The 13,950-nt window shown below is 47.6% G+C and overlaps 1 protein-coding gene across 4 annotated transcripts in view; it reads left to right on the top strand.

Annotated features, from left to right (window-relative positions):
- RALY (RALY heterogeneous nuclear ribonucleoprotein) overlaps positions 1–13,950 on the top strand; it is a 226,402-nt gene that overhangs the window by 101,691 nt on the left and 110,761 nt on the right. For all 4 annotated transcript variants that reach the window (XM_068262268.1, XM_068262269.1, XM_068262267.1 and 1 more), the window contains one exon: positions 109–185. The gene's annotated coding sequence lies outside the window, so the exon portion shown is untranslated. The remainder of the gene's footprint in view (positions 1–108; positions 186–13,950) is intronic.

Here is a 13,950-nt window from a genome sequence, read left to right as displayed (position 1 = left end):
TAACTGAATCCTGCTCATCTCATTCCATCCATGTTTAGAGCTGCTCCTCATTGTGTTGCTACCATAGGAATGTATTCTAATCTTGATTTTTCTGCCCGTTCACTATAGGTGGCTCCAATCACCCGCTGAGTCCTCTGATCAAATAAACATCTCCCTGCAACTGTTGGGCAGACAATCAATTTCAGGTAGGCCAGAAGTAAATTTAATCACAGTTTCAGTACTGAGAGTAACTAGATTTGTGCTAACCAGCAGTATCCAATGTTTTCAACTTTTTCTACAGCTGCGTGTTGTGCAAGGAAAACAAAGGAAGCAGAACAAAGGGTTTTTTTCTTTCATTCAGAACCTTACATTCCTGCTTTATGATAAGATAGCAAAATGACCCTAAAAATGATTCCACTGCTTACACTAGTCACCTGGTAGAATTCATCCTACTTATAAAGTCTGTGGGTTTTTTAAAGGACATTTTCAACAACATTTAATTGGGAAAAAAACGTGAGCAGCGCTGATTTTGCAATTTTATAACAGATTGTGATATTGTTGATATTGAGGTGAAATATACAAACGAAAACAGTTATGGTACTCACCTAGGGCCGGATTTACCATAAGGCACAGTAGGCACGTGCCTACAGGCGCCTGATGATGGAAAAGTGTCTCACTCCCCTCCTCTAGTGCCTCCCACCCTCCTTCCCTATGAAGAGCCCCGAGCAGAGTGTAAATGAGAGGACACTCACATAGCACTCGGCATTCCTCCCTTTAGTCGGAGGCACCACTAACCACTAATACTGAGGTTACCTCTGGCTACCTAATGCTAAGGGACACCAGTAGCTATGACGGGCAAGGGAAGTAAGGTAGAAGTGACAGCTGGGCATGCCAGCGCAAGCAGGGTTTGTAGCTCCATAGAGGCCAAAGTCTAGGGTGGCTGGACATCTGTGCCTATAGGCTCCTGTGCTGTAAATCCGGGCCTGTACTCACCTATGACGATGGAAGGCTCTGGATATTACAGCGCCTTCCCTGCCCTTGCTCAGTCCCCTCGTTTCATTCAGTGTTGTCAGCTCCATTCCACATTTTAGACCACCTGGTCAAATACGCCCTTGGGAAGGCCTAGAGAGCACTCGTGTCTCCAAGTGCATCTGAAGATGGGCGGCTCTGTATGGTGCATTTGCGAGCGCACACTCACACGTCAACACAGTACGGAGCTGCGCTTCTTTATACGCACTCGAGGTCGGGGACACAAGTGCTTCCGATGTGTTCTGCGGTTACCCGGTGGTGACGTACCTTTACTGGGGGACAGCACTAGAACAAGGAGACCGAGAGGGGACAGGGAAATCTCAATTGGATCCACAGCCTTCCCTCTCCATAGCTAAGTATCTGGCTTTTTTAAACTACAGATTTGCTTTAAAGGGGACCTGATAAGACACAAGACACAAGGAAAACACAGAGAAATGCACCCTGTGTGTTTTTAGAGAGAAGAGCCTAATTTTCCCTCATATTCAAATAATCACAAGTGTAATTTGAGCCCTCAGCTGTTCCAGCACAGAAATTTGTCAGACTCCGCTAAAGCAGAGTCCCGGATATCCGGAATTCAGGTAACCGGAAGTCTCAACTAACCTGCATGCCCGAGGGATAACGGGGACTAGGATTTGGGGGGGATTTGGGGTAGTTTTGGAGGCATTTTGCATACTTACCGAGCCTCCAGCGATGTCTGACAGCCTTCCCCATACCTCCTTGCAGGAACCTAGCGGCTTTCTGGCACGGTGCACGGAAGTTGACGTGTCACCTGACCCAAAGCCGGTCAAGTGACAGCACATGTATCCAGCATCAGGCGATCCCCATTGGGGATGTTAACCCTTTGTCTGCTTCCATGAAAGCAGGAAGTAGAAACACTGCAGATTTAAAGGTTGTTATGCTATTGCTTATCTTTTAGAGCAGAGAGGAAGTTTGGAGTTCAGGTCTGCTTTAACAGCAGCATTATCATAGCTGGCCTTAGAAAGCCTTTCACCTTCAAATTAATTCTGCTAGCAATGAACTTATTATGTTACTAGATTAAAGGCCCGTCTGTTAAAAAAACGGGCATTGGGCCTCGGCCCCCCTCCCCTTCCCCTGCAATGCGCGCACACCCAAAACACACGCATGCGCACACCCCTGTCTCCCTGCTCCTGACCTGCGCTGGCCGAAGTCCATGCACGTGCCACGCATGCGCGCCAGGCACGACGCACAGACATAGGGACACATTTTATTATACAGGATTACCATGTTACCAGTACTATGCAGTTACAGCTCACACACTGGTGCTGAAAACTCTGCTGTGTGGGATCAGGGTATACTAAGAAAAGCAGGCGATTTGGGCGACAGGCATCGAATAGACGTCTATAGAAAGTATCACTAATCGGGCACACAGGAAGTGAGTTGGGTGCCTGATGCGTAACTATTAGCCGATTGATACTATATAGAAAAGGAACAGAGGAGCCGATCATGTATTTTGTAGACTGTGGCTAGGTGAGACTTTAAAACACTGGCAGCGTGGTGTCACAGTGGTTAGTGCTCTGGCCTTGCAATGCTGGGTCCCCGGTTCGAATTCCAGCCAGGGCGCTATCTGCATGGAGTCTGTATGCTTTCCCCATGTCTGTGTGGGTTTCCTCCGTGCACTCCAGTTTCCTCCCACATCCCAAAAACATACAGATAAGTTAATTGGCTTCCCATTAAATTGGCCCTAGACCAGTGATGGCTAACCTTGGCACTCCAGCTGTGACAAAACTACAAATCCCATCATGCCTCTGCCTCCCTGAGTTATGCTTAGAGCTGTCAGAGTATTGCAATGCCTCATGGGACTTTTAGTTCCACCACAGTTGGAGTGCCAAGGTTAACCATCACTGCCCTAGACTATAATACATACACTGACTACACGATACATACACATACCTCCCAACTTTTTCAGATGAGAAAGAGGGACACTTAAGCCACGCCCCTATCACACCTCTGTCATACCCCTAATCACGCATACCATAAAGATTTCATAAGAAAAATATGTTGTTTTATAATTCAAACCACACTGGTCTTTTTTATTCTGGTTCATTTTCCTTCATTTAGAGTCAATCAAACACATTTTTTTGTAGAGAAATATATATATTTACATAGAAAGAAGGACAAAGTGCTGAAAGAGGGACAAATGAGGAGGAAAGAGGGACAGGGCTCCCAAAGAGGGACTGTCCCTCCAAAAAAGGGACAGTTGGGAGCTATGCATACATATGACTACGTTAGGGATTAGATTGTGAGTCCCTCAGAGGGACAATTAAGTGAGAAGAAAATATACTCTATACAGCACTGCGGAAGGTGTTGGCGCTATATGATTACTAAATAATAATAACATTGCACACAGGCATGGGGGGGGACACTTTACAGTTGGGGGGACACAGCTGGGGGTCCCTCAGGGCTGGTGATAATGGTGATGAACACTGTTATTGCCATGTAACCAATCGAGTCCTTGCGAATGAGATTTTCCAGCATTTATGATTGATCCATTAGACCGATATAGTCTGGAAAGCGACGAAAACCTCGATTGGGTGGCAATGTTGCTGCACCTATTCTCTTCTGATGCGATAACATTATCAAATCGAAAGGTCGATCGGGCCGCAGTATTGAGTAACACCTTTATTCTGCTGCTTCGGTGCACTGTCTGCGGGAATGACTTTTTATAAAGAGACTGAATGTAGTAATGATGAAAATATTGATCCCTCAACAAAAGGAAGAAGAGAAAAAAAAACTTTAATCAAATACATCCGTCAGACCAACCCAGAGGGAGTCGGCGAGATCTAGAGAAAGGCCTTCCCCAAAAGTCTACCTCTGTCTAAATGAGCTTGGTGCGTGGATGGATGGAGCTACCTACTAGTGTCATCCATCACCACCACAAATAAGGGAAGAGGGGATGTGAGTCAGGAGAGGAGGAGGGGAAGCTTGAGGATCCGTAATAACTGCTGGAGAAAAATCACAAGCGGATGCTGCATATATATATATATATATATATATATATATATATATATATATATATATACTGTATATTCGTGGCCATAGTAACTATTGATTTATCACGTTCATTTATATGAAATGGGAACATTCGGTCATGTTCAGTAAAATTGCTCTCTAATAGCTCTAATGGCACTTTATTGCTTTCAATTTTATTTTGGGGGGGGGGGGGGGGGGGTTGGAATGTATGACCAAGATCCCTCTCTTTACTTGATACATATTATTGTTGCAGAACAATATCAGGAAAAATAGACTGGTTTCCTGTCTATATAGCAGGGACATCCATACTATCCCAGGAAAAAAAACACATATGCAAGTAGATAAATACTTGTTCTACATATGTAACAGGCATTGCACTTTCCACCTTGATTTAAGTTTATTTTATATAGTAACCCTCCTGGCGGGTAAGCTGCTGGGCCGATTTGCATAATTTATTTTTTTTTGCAACACGCAGCTAGCACTTTGCTAGCTGCGTGTGCACTCCGATCGCCGCCGCTCCCCACCGATTAGCCGCCGCCCGCCGCACCGCGCCGCCCCCCCCCCAGACCCCTTGCCTTGCCTGGCCAATCAGTGCCAGGCAGCGCTGAGGGGTGCATCGGGACTCCCTTTGAGGTCACAACGTCGATGACGTCATCCCGCCCGTCGCCCTGGCGACAGGGAAAGCCCTAATGGAAATCCCGTTCAGAAAGGGATTTCCGGACGGGCTTGACCGCCAGCGGCGATCGAAGAGGGTGGGGGGAAGCCGCTGCACAGCGGCTGTCATGTAGCGAGCCCTAGGCTCACTACATGATTTTAAAAAACTAAATAAACTGCTGCGCTGCCCCCTGGCGGTTTTTAATAGACCGCCAGGAGGGGTAAATAAAGAGAAAACGGTTCCAGGCATTTTCCATCTTTACTGCCTCTGACTGAAGCCAATCCTGATGTCATATCCTCCCTTACTCTCTTTTTCTTCTAGAAACTGCACTGTGACATGTGAGCACAGCATAGATTGTATTTCAGCAGCTTCTGCAGAAGGGTGAGGTGTATTTCCCTTCTCAGCCTCATGTCACACTAAACCGCCCTCAGACAATCAATGAGGAGATTACAAGCTTCCCTCTCCCCGGCAATGTACCAGAAAGGAGCGAGGCTGACTGAGATAATATTCATTACAGCAGAAACATTTATGATTATATTGGAACGCTTGCACTGCAGACTGCATGTAGACTACATAATAAGCACAGAGCAGTGGGTAAATGGAATTTAATTTTGTAGACGACAATCCCGCTTTAAAGGGTATCTGAAGTGAGAGACATAAGAAGGCTGCCAAAGTTATTTCCTTTTAAACAATACCAGTTACCTGGCAGTCCTACCTACTTATCTCTTTGGCTGCAGTAATATCTGAATCACATACCAGAATATATTTAACAGTTGATATTACTAACTCTCCCGCTCTCAGCAGGGTTCATAATCCAATGTCATCATCACCGTATAGAGCGATCACCGGGCCCCAAATTACTTCTCCCTCCAAGTTGCTATGACTTGGAGGGGGGGGGGAATAGTAATCATGCCATCCAGAATTCGAGTGGCAGCAGGGTGAGCCGTCATTCGGCTCACCCTGCGCTAAAGTGACCGAGCGGTGATAATCCATGTATGTGACTGAACTCCCTCCTAGCGTCTATATATCCTATAATCTTTCCTTGCTTTATTCCAGTATTCCAGTGAAATTTATATATCATATCTAAAGTATTGCGCACAGGCTGTTTTGCTTTTACTTTTTGAATCTTCTATTCAACAGAGTCCTTAAAGTCAATGGGAACCAATATAAAAAAAAATAAACCAGATGCTTGCCTATGGAGAGGGAAGAATCTGGGTCCCATAGAGCCTTCCCTCTCCTCTCTCGGTCCCTGTTCCAAGGCTGGCTCACCATTAGCAGTATTCAACCAGTTTGGTCAAATATTGCTCTCTCTGCCCGAATAAGGAGACTGAAAGTCCTCGGGAGCGTGAGTGCTTCTGAAAACAGGCCACTCCATACTGCAAACACGCAAGTGCCCTCTGTCGCGCGTGCGCGATATGGAGCCCACTGTCTTCAGGAGGACTTGGCTCCCGAAGACTTCCGAAGTCCCCCACGGTAGGGGATTCAAACGAGGGAGCCAGCACATAATGGAGGGGAAGGCTCTATAGGACCCAGAGCCTTCCCTCTCTTTAGGTATTAGGTAAGTATCTGGCTCATTTTTTTTTTCATTAATGCCCGTTGACTTTAATACAATTTAATGTGACCCTTTAGAACACTTTACTTGGCAAGAAAGAATAATAATTCTTCTTCAGTTGTTACAAACCATTCTATTTCCATTTTTAGGCATTTCAACAGTCAACCCTTTATTCCATTCTGCAGGTGATTTCTCTTCATTCCAGATCTTTTGGAAGAGGGGTTTTAAGATTTTAGCTAAGGTCTTGCAGTCCATCTTTTTGCACATCAGGAGTTATGTTATCTACTCCAAGGGCTTCTCCTATTCTTTTTCCATCTTAAGTCTCCTTTAATCCCCTAAGTGGTAGGACTGTGTGGTGATAGATCAGAATCTTTGTTCCGTGGGTTGATGGCTCCCATTCTTTCTGTTTGCTCTTGAACTCTCAAGAATGTTCTGCCCATCGCCTGAGATGTTTGCATTGTAAGAAGCCCTTCAAATTTACAAACAGAACAGCTTCTTCTTAAACCTTTCTTAAATAAAACTTTGGTGATTCTGTCCAGTTCTTTAGAAGCATCTTGGCTAGCTGCTGCCTCTGCTTTTTCATCCACTTCATGCACCCACACCCTTTGATCGCCTCTTGAGCTTTTCTTAACCTTGTGATCAATGTTTTGGGCCATGGCTCTTTGTTGCCAAGTTCTCTACTGTTTTTTGGCTGTATAAAGGTGGACATAGATCTAGCAATTTTGGACGCCACGCTCTCTGATCAAGTCTCAATTTCAGCATGAAATCTTTCGGGAAATGGCCATGTGACGCTGCCCCCGCCTGCTGTTGTCCTAATGTTTTATGTGTCTTCCCCCGCTCCCCCCGATTCACACACACACACACACACACACACACACACACACACACACACTGATGTCACACACGTCCCATGTGCTATATGCTGGTAGTCACATCGGCCCAAATGCAGAAATAGGGCACGGACACTCAGGGTGGATGGCAGACATGCAAAGTATAACTGCACGAGCACTGGTGGGGACTATAGAACATTGTGGGGGAAAGCAGCCAGGGGTTTCTGTCGCATTTGTCGCTTTTGATTATCACACACAGTTACCACTGCGCACCCGATCGAGCATGTCGGCCTGAGATTTGACAGCATGTCCAATCGATACATGTGACCAATTTTGGCCCGAAATGGTCGAATTGTTGATCAGACATGCTCTTGGTGGCACCAATTTTCATCAGATTTCATCAGGCGTTCCAAAGTGGTAAACCTTCTCTGTTAAATACCTTTCACAGTCGCGATTCAGATTATTGCAAATTGCAGATCTGTGTTTTGGATCATTCTAACGTCTTCAGTCAATACTTCCTGTTATTTACCTAATCAATACATGGTTTGCATGGGCTTTGTGATCGAGGGTAACCCTCTAGAAAGCAGTGAGTTACAGGCATAGGAGGTACAGGTCATGGTGTGGCAAGGTGCAGCTCTGTATGTGACCTTGGCAGTCACACACGGAGCCGTCACAGCAGGGAATACGCCTCTGTGAGTGAGTTACAGGCATAGGAGGTACAAGTCATGGTGTGACAAGGTGCAGCTATGTATGTGACCTTGGCAGTCACACACGGAGCAGTCACGGCAGGGAATACGCCCCTGTGAGTGAGTTACTGGCATAGGAGGTACAAGTCATGGTGTGGCAAGGTGCAGCTATGTATGTGACCTTGGCAGTCACACACGGAGCAGTTACCGCAGGGAATACGCCTCTGTGAGTGAGTTACTGGCATAGGAGGATACAAGTCATGGTATGGCAAGGTGCAGCTATGTATGTGACCTTGGCAGTCACACACGGAGCAGTTACCGCAGGGAATACGCCTCTGTGAGTGAGTTACAGGCATAGGAGGTACAAGTCATGGTATGGCAAGGTGCAGCTCTGTGTGTGACCTTGGCAGTCACACACGGAGCAGTTACTGCAGGGAATACGCCCCTGTGAGTGAGTTACAGGCATAGGAGGTACAAGTCATGGTATGGCAAGGTGCAGCTATGTATGTGACCTTGGCAGTCACACACGGAGCAGTCACAGCAGGGAATACGCCCCTGTGAGTGAGTTACAGGCATAGGAGGTACAAGTCATGGTGTGGCAAGGTGCAGCTATGTATGTGACCTTGGCAGTCACACACGGAGCAGTTACCGCTGGGAATACGCCTCTGTGAGTGAGTTACAGGCATAGGGGGTACAAGTCATGGTGTGGCAAGGTGCAGCTATGTAATGTGTCCTTGGCAGTCACACACGGAGCCGTCACAGCAGGGAATACGCCTCTGTGAGTGAGTTACAGGCATAGGAGGTACAAGTCATGGTGTGGCAAGGTGCAGCTATGTAATGTGTCCTTGGCAGTCACACACGGAGCAGTTACTGCAGGGAATACGCCTGTGTGAGTGAGTTACAGGCATAGGAGGTACAAGTCATGGTGTGGCAAGGTGCAGCTATGTAATGTGTCCTTGGCAGTCACACACGGAGCAGTTACTGCAGGGAATGCGCCTCTGTGAGTGAGTTACAGGCATAGGAGGTACAAGTCATGGTGTGGCAAGGTGCAGCTATGTAATGTGTCCTTGGCAGTCACACACGGAGCAGTCACAGCAGGGAATACGCCCCTGTGAGTGAGTTACAGGCATAGGAGGTACAAGTCATGGTGTGGCAAGGTGCAGCTATGTAATGTGTCCTTGGCAGTCACACACGGAGCAGTCACGGCAGGGAATATCCCAGCCACAGACCTCTACCAGGCGACCTGCTTGCCTCATTTGCATAATGAGTCTGATTTGCATAGACAGTCATGAGTTTATTTGTTTGAGACGCCGCCATCCCTGCTTCCCAGATACGGTCCGTCTCGCCAGTTGGCACGACCACCGTTATTGGTCCACTGCTGTCGCGCAGACCGATGGGCTAAAACATGCCAGTTTTATTTCCAGAAATCTGATGGTGAAAGCTATTCTCAGCAGTAGTCTCCCCATGCCGCCCGTCTGTTAATGTTAATGATATAAGCATTACGCGCTTCAGGGCTCCTCCGCATCAGGGAGATGGTCGCGATGCAAACATGACTAGTCACTTAGGGATTTCTGTCTGTGACTCCGTGTCCTGGATTTTCTTCAAACTCAGAACTTCCTCTCTACTCTAAAAGATAAGCAGCAGCATAATAACCTTTAAACTAAAAACATTTCTTTGTTACAGCAGATACAAATCCTGGAATAAATCTGTAGTGTGTCTACTTCCTGTTTAATGGAAGCAGACACAGGGTTAACATCCTGTGTTTACAAACAGGGAGCATTTATCTATGTTTTCCTTTTGTCCTGTGCAAGAGTTTAGGTCCACTTTAATGGGTACCACAACATAGCTTATATTGCATACTGTACATCAGTGAGGAATCATGATTGTTTCAGTTATCCATCTTCAGTACTATGGGCATGGTCATAGCAGTCACAGTGGCTGCTATGGGGCCCAGACGCAGAAGTGGCCCACTAGGATCCCTCTTCCGTTTGTCACTTGTACTCCTGCTTGTGGCACAGGGGGGCAGTGCAACATGCTGAGCTGTGCATTGCAGTGACTGCCTTTATTCCATCTAAAGCTGGTACTGAGCCTCCAAGTTTATCTTGGGCAAGTGAAATCAGAGATCACATGACAGAAGCAGGGACATTGGAGTTCAGTGCAGAAACCTGTAAACTTCCTGTGTTGTATTGTCACCTGATCTTGTGTAACATGACCCTCCGGTCACCTGGTCTCTATACTATAAGCCCCTGGTCACCTGGTCTCTGTAACATAAGCCTCTGGACCACCTAGTCTCTGTAACGTGATCCTATGATCTCTATAAAATGACCCTCTGGTCATCTGGTATTTGCAACATGACCCTCTGGTCACCTGGTCTCTGCAATATGACCCTCTGGTCTCCTAGTCGCTATAGCATGATCCTATGGTCACATGGTCTCTATAATATGCCTCTCTGGTCACCTAATCTCTGTAACATAACCCTCTGGTCACCTGGTCTCTATGATATGCCTCTCTGGTCACCTAATCTCTGTAACATAACCCTCTGGTCACCTGGTCTCTATGATATGCCTCTCTGGTCACCTAATCTCTGTAACATAACCCTATAGTCACATGGTCTCTATGATATGCCTCTCTGGTCACCTAATCTCTGTAACATGATCCTATAGTCACATGGTCTCTATGATATGCCTCTCTGGTCACCTAATCTCTGTAACATGATCCTATGGTCACATGGTCTCTATAATATGCTTCTCTGCAGCGGCGTAGAAATCGCTATAGCAACCATAGCGTTGCTATAGGGCCCGCGGCAACCCTACGTCACAGGGGGCCCGCCGCCCTCAGCTAAGAGAGGACTTTTTTTTTATTATAATAATGCCGGCGCTCCGGCCCGGCCCCCCCCCCCCCTTCCCTGTCTCACCTCGGGGCCCCCCTCCTCCTATTATGAGCGGCGCGGGAGAGCGGCATATAGAGCAGGCTCCGGCGGGAGGTCCAGCAGGCTCAGACGCTAGAGGTCCAGCTGCCTCCGGGCTACGGCGTCTCCTCTGTATGCTGCTCGAATGCGAACAGCATACAGAGAGAGGAGACGCCGTAGCCCGGAGGCAGCTGGACCTCTAGCGTCTGAGCCTGCTGGTCCTCCCGCCGGAGCCTGCTCTATATGCCGCTCTCCCGCGCCGCTCATAATAGGAGGAGGGGGGCCCCGAGGTAAGGCAGTCAGGGAGGGAGGCCCTACCCCACTAAGCCACTCGTCTGCCCACTCACCCACCCGCCCCGGCTACCTAACTGTCCACCCACCCGCCCTGGCTACCTAACTGTCCACATACCTGGCTACCTAACTGTCCACCCGGCTACCTGGCTACCTAACTATCCACCCACCCGGCTACCTGGCTACCTAACTATCCACCCACCTACCCGACTACCTACCTGTCCACCCACCCGGCTACCTGGCTACCTAACTGTCCACCCACCCAGCTACCTGGCTACCTAACTGTCCACCCACCCACCCGGCTACCTGGCTACCTAACTGTCCACATACCTGGCTACCTAACTGTCCACCTACCCGGCTACCTAACTGTCCATCCACCTACCTGGCTACCTAACTGTCCACCCACCTGGCCACCCAGCTACCTGGCTACCTAACTGTCCACTCGGCTACCTGGCTACCTAACTGTCCACCCGGCTACCTAACTGTCCACCCACCCGGCTACCTCCCCGCCCACCTGGCTACCTAACTGCCTACCCGGCTACCTAACTGCCTACCCTGCCACCCGGCTACCTAACTGACCACCTGGCTACCTATATGCCTTCCCTCCCATCCGTCTACCTATCTGCCTACCCTGCCCGCCCGTCTACCTATCTGCCTACCCTGTGGGGAAATCTGCTGACAATCTGGTTGCAATTTGTGGGGAAATCTGCCACCAATCTCGTTGCAATTTGTGGGGAAATCTGCCACCAATCTCGTTGCAATTTGTGGGGAAATCTTCCACCAATCTTATTGCAATTTGTGGGGAAATCTGCCACCAATCTGGTTACATTTTATTGGGAAATCTGCCCACAATCTGGTTGCAATTTGTGGGGAAATCTGCCAACAATCTGGTTGCATATTGTGGGGAAATCTGGCAACAATCTGGTTGCATATTGTGGGGAAATCTGGCAACAATCTGGTTGCATATTGTGGGGAAATCTGGCAACAATCTGGTTGCATATTGTGGGGAAATCTGCCAACAATCTGGTTGCATATTGTGGGGAAATCTGCCAACAATCTGGTTGGATATTGTAGGGAAATCTGCCAGCAATCTGGTTGCATTTTGTGGGGAAATCTTCCGACAATCTGGTTGCATATTGTAGGGAAATCTGCCAGCAATCTGGTTGCATATTGTGGGGAAATCTGCCGACAATCTAGGTGCATTTTGTGGGGAAATCTGCCGCCAAACTGGGTGCATTTTGTGGGGAAATCTGCCGACAATCTGGGTGCATATTGTAGGGAAATCTGCCGACAATCTGGGTGCATATTGTGGGGAAATCTGCCGCCAATCTGGGTGCATTTTGTGGGGAAATCAGATTTCTCCACAAAATGTTTGGGTGGGAGGTCTGAGGTCCGTGGGGTTGGAAGGTCGTGGGGGGGGGGGCCATAATTTTTTTTTTTGCTATGGGGCCCAGTCATTTCTAGCTACGCCCCTGCTTCTCTGGTTACCTTATCTCTGTAACATAACCCTATGGTCACATGGTCTCTATAATATGCCACTCTGGTTACCAAATCTCTGTAACATAACCCTATGGTCACATGGTCTCTATGATATGCTTCTCTGGTCACCTAATCTCTGTAACATAACCCTATGGTCACATGGTCTCTATAATATGCTTCTCTAGTTACCTTATCTCTGTAACATAACCCTATGGTCACATGGTCTCTATGATATGCCGCTCTGGTCACCTAATCTCTGTAACAAAACCCTATGGTCCCATGGTCTCTATGATATGCCTCTCTGGTCACCTAATCTCTGTAACTTGATCCTATGGTCACATGGTCTCTATAATATGCTTATCTGGTCACCTAATCTCTGTAACATAACCCTATGGTCACTAGAGATGGGCCGAACGGCAAAGGCGAACTTTTGCGGAAATTCGGTTCGCCCCCCTAATGCTCCATTATTTTTGACCCTCTATAACACAGTCAGCAGGCAGATTGTAGCCAATCAGACTACACTCACTCCTAGAGCCCCCCCCCCCCCCTTATAAAAGGCAAGGTTCTCTATCAGTACTCACTCATCTGCCTACAGTAATTAGTGAAGGGACAGCTGCTGACAGACTCTGCTAGGGGAAGCTTAGTTAGGCTCTTGTAGTCTTATTAGCTTGTTCCTGGCTGATTGTTATTCCTTATATAGCACCACACAACAGTTCCCTCCTCCCCTCCTCCCCCTCTGGAGAAGGAGGATCTTGTCTTCCAGGGATTTGTAGGATGTCAAAAGCACGCTCACATACATTGGCCAGGAATCAAACCCAGGTCAACTGCTTGGAGGGTAACTATGCTCACCACTATACCACCAACACTACAGGCTGAAGCCAGCTTAGCTGGCCTGGGAAGGATGAAAAGCTAGGTGGCCATGCAACCATTCCTGCTAACATAAAGCTTACTTGTGTCTTACAACACATTGGCTTAAGACTTTACCAAATCCAATGCTCCAATATTGGGAAGCTTCTCTGTTTGCTTTTTTTGTTTTGTTTTTGTTTTGTTTTTTAAGTGTGGTGTCACAGTTCACTCATCTCTTCAACTAGAAGAAAAACCCAGGAGTAGTCTTAACTACCGTAATATCTATGTTACGGCAGGGCCCTTATTACACTTTCTCTTACAGGGCTATGGAAACCGTTTTGCCCATGCGATAAAGTGAGGTGCAAAAATGAAATTATGCTTAGCAGAGGATGGTTTCGATCCATCAACCTCTGGGTTATGGGCCCAGCACACTTCTGCTGCGCCACTCTGCTTACATTTGTATACAATCTTCAAGTTTAAGAAGGGTACATTAGTTGAAATAGTTACACTACAATCTATGTTACAGCAAGGCCCTAATGACACTTTCAATTAAGGGGCTATGGTCTATAACAGGATTCTCAAACTCGCGGCCCGCGGGCCATTTGCGGCCCTCGATACAATATTTTGTGGCCCTCGCCGGCAAAAGCTTCCTTATAGTTCGCTTCAGTGCTCCCAAGTAATCTGCCGCATCCCCGCCGCTAAAC

The sequence above is a fragment of the Hyperolius riggenbachi genome, chromosome 12, assembly GCF_040937935.1.
Source record: "Hyperolius riggenbachi isolate aHypRig1 chromosome 12, aHypRig1.pri, whole genome shotgun sequence".
In the NCBI taxonomy this organism is placed as follows: domain Eukaryota; kingdom Metazoa; phylum Chordata; class Amphibia; order Anura; family Hyperoliidae; genus Hyperolius; species Hyperolius riggenbachi.
Note: the sequence above shows the minus strand (reverse complement) of the source record. Positions and strands in the feature narration are given on the sequence as shown.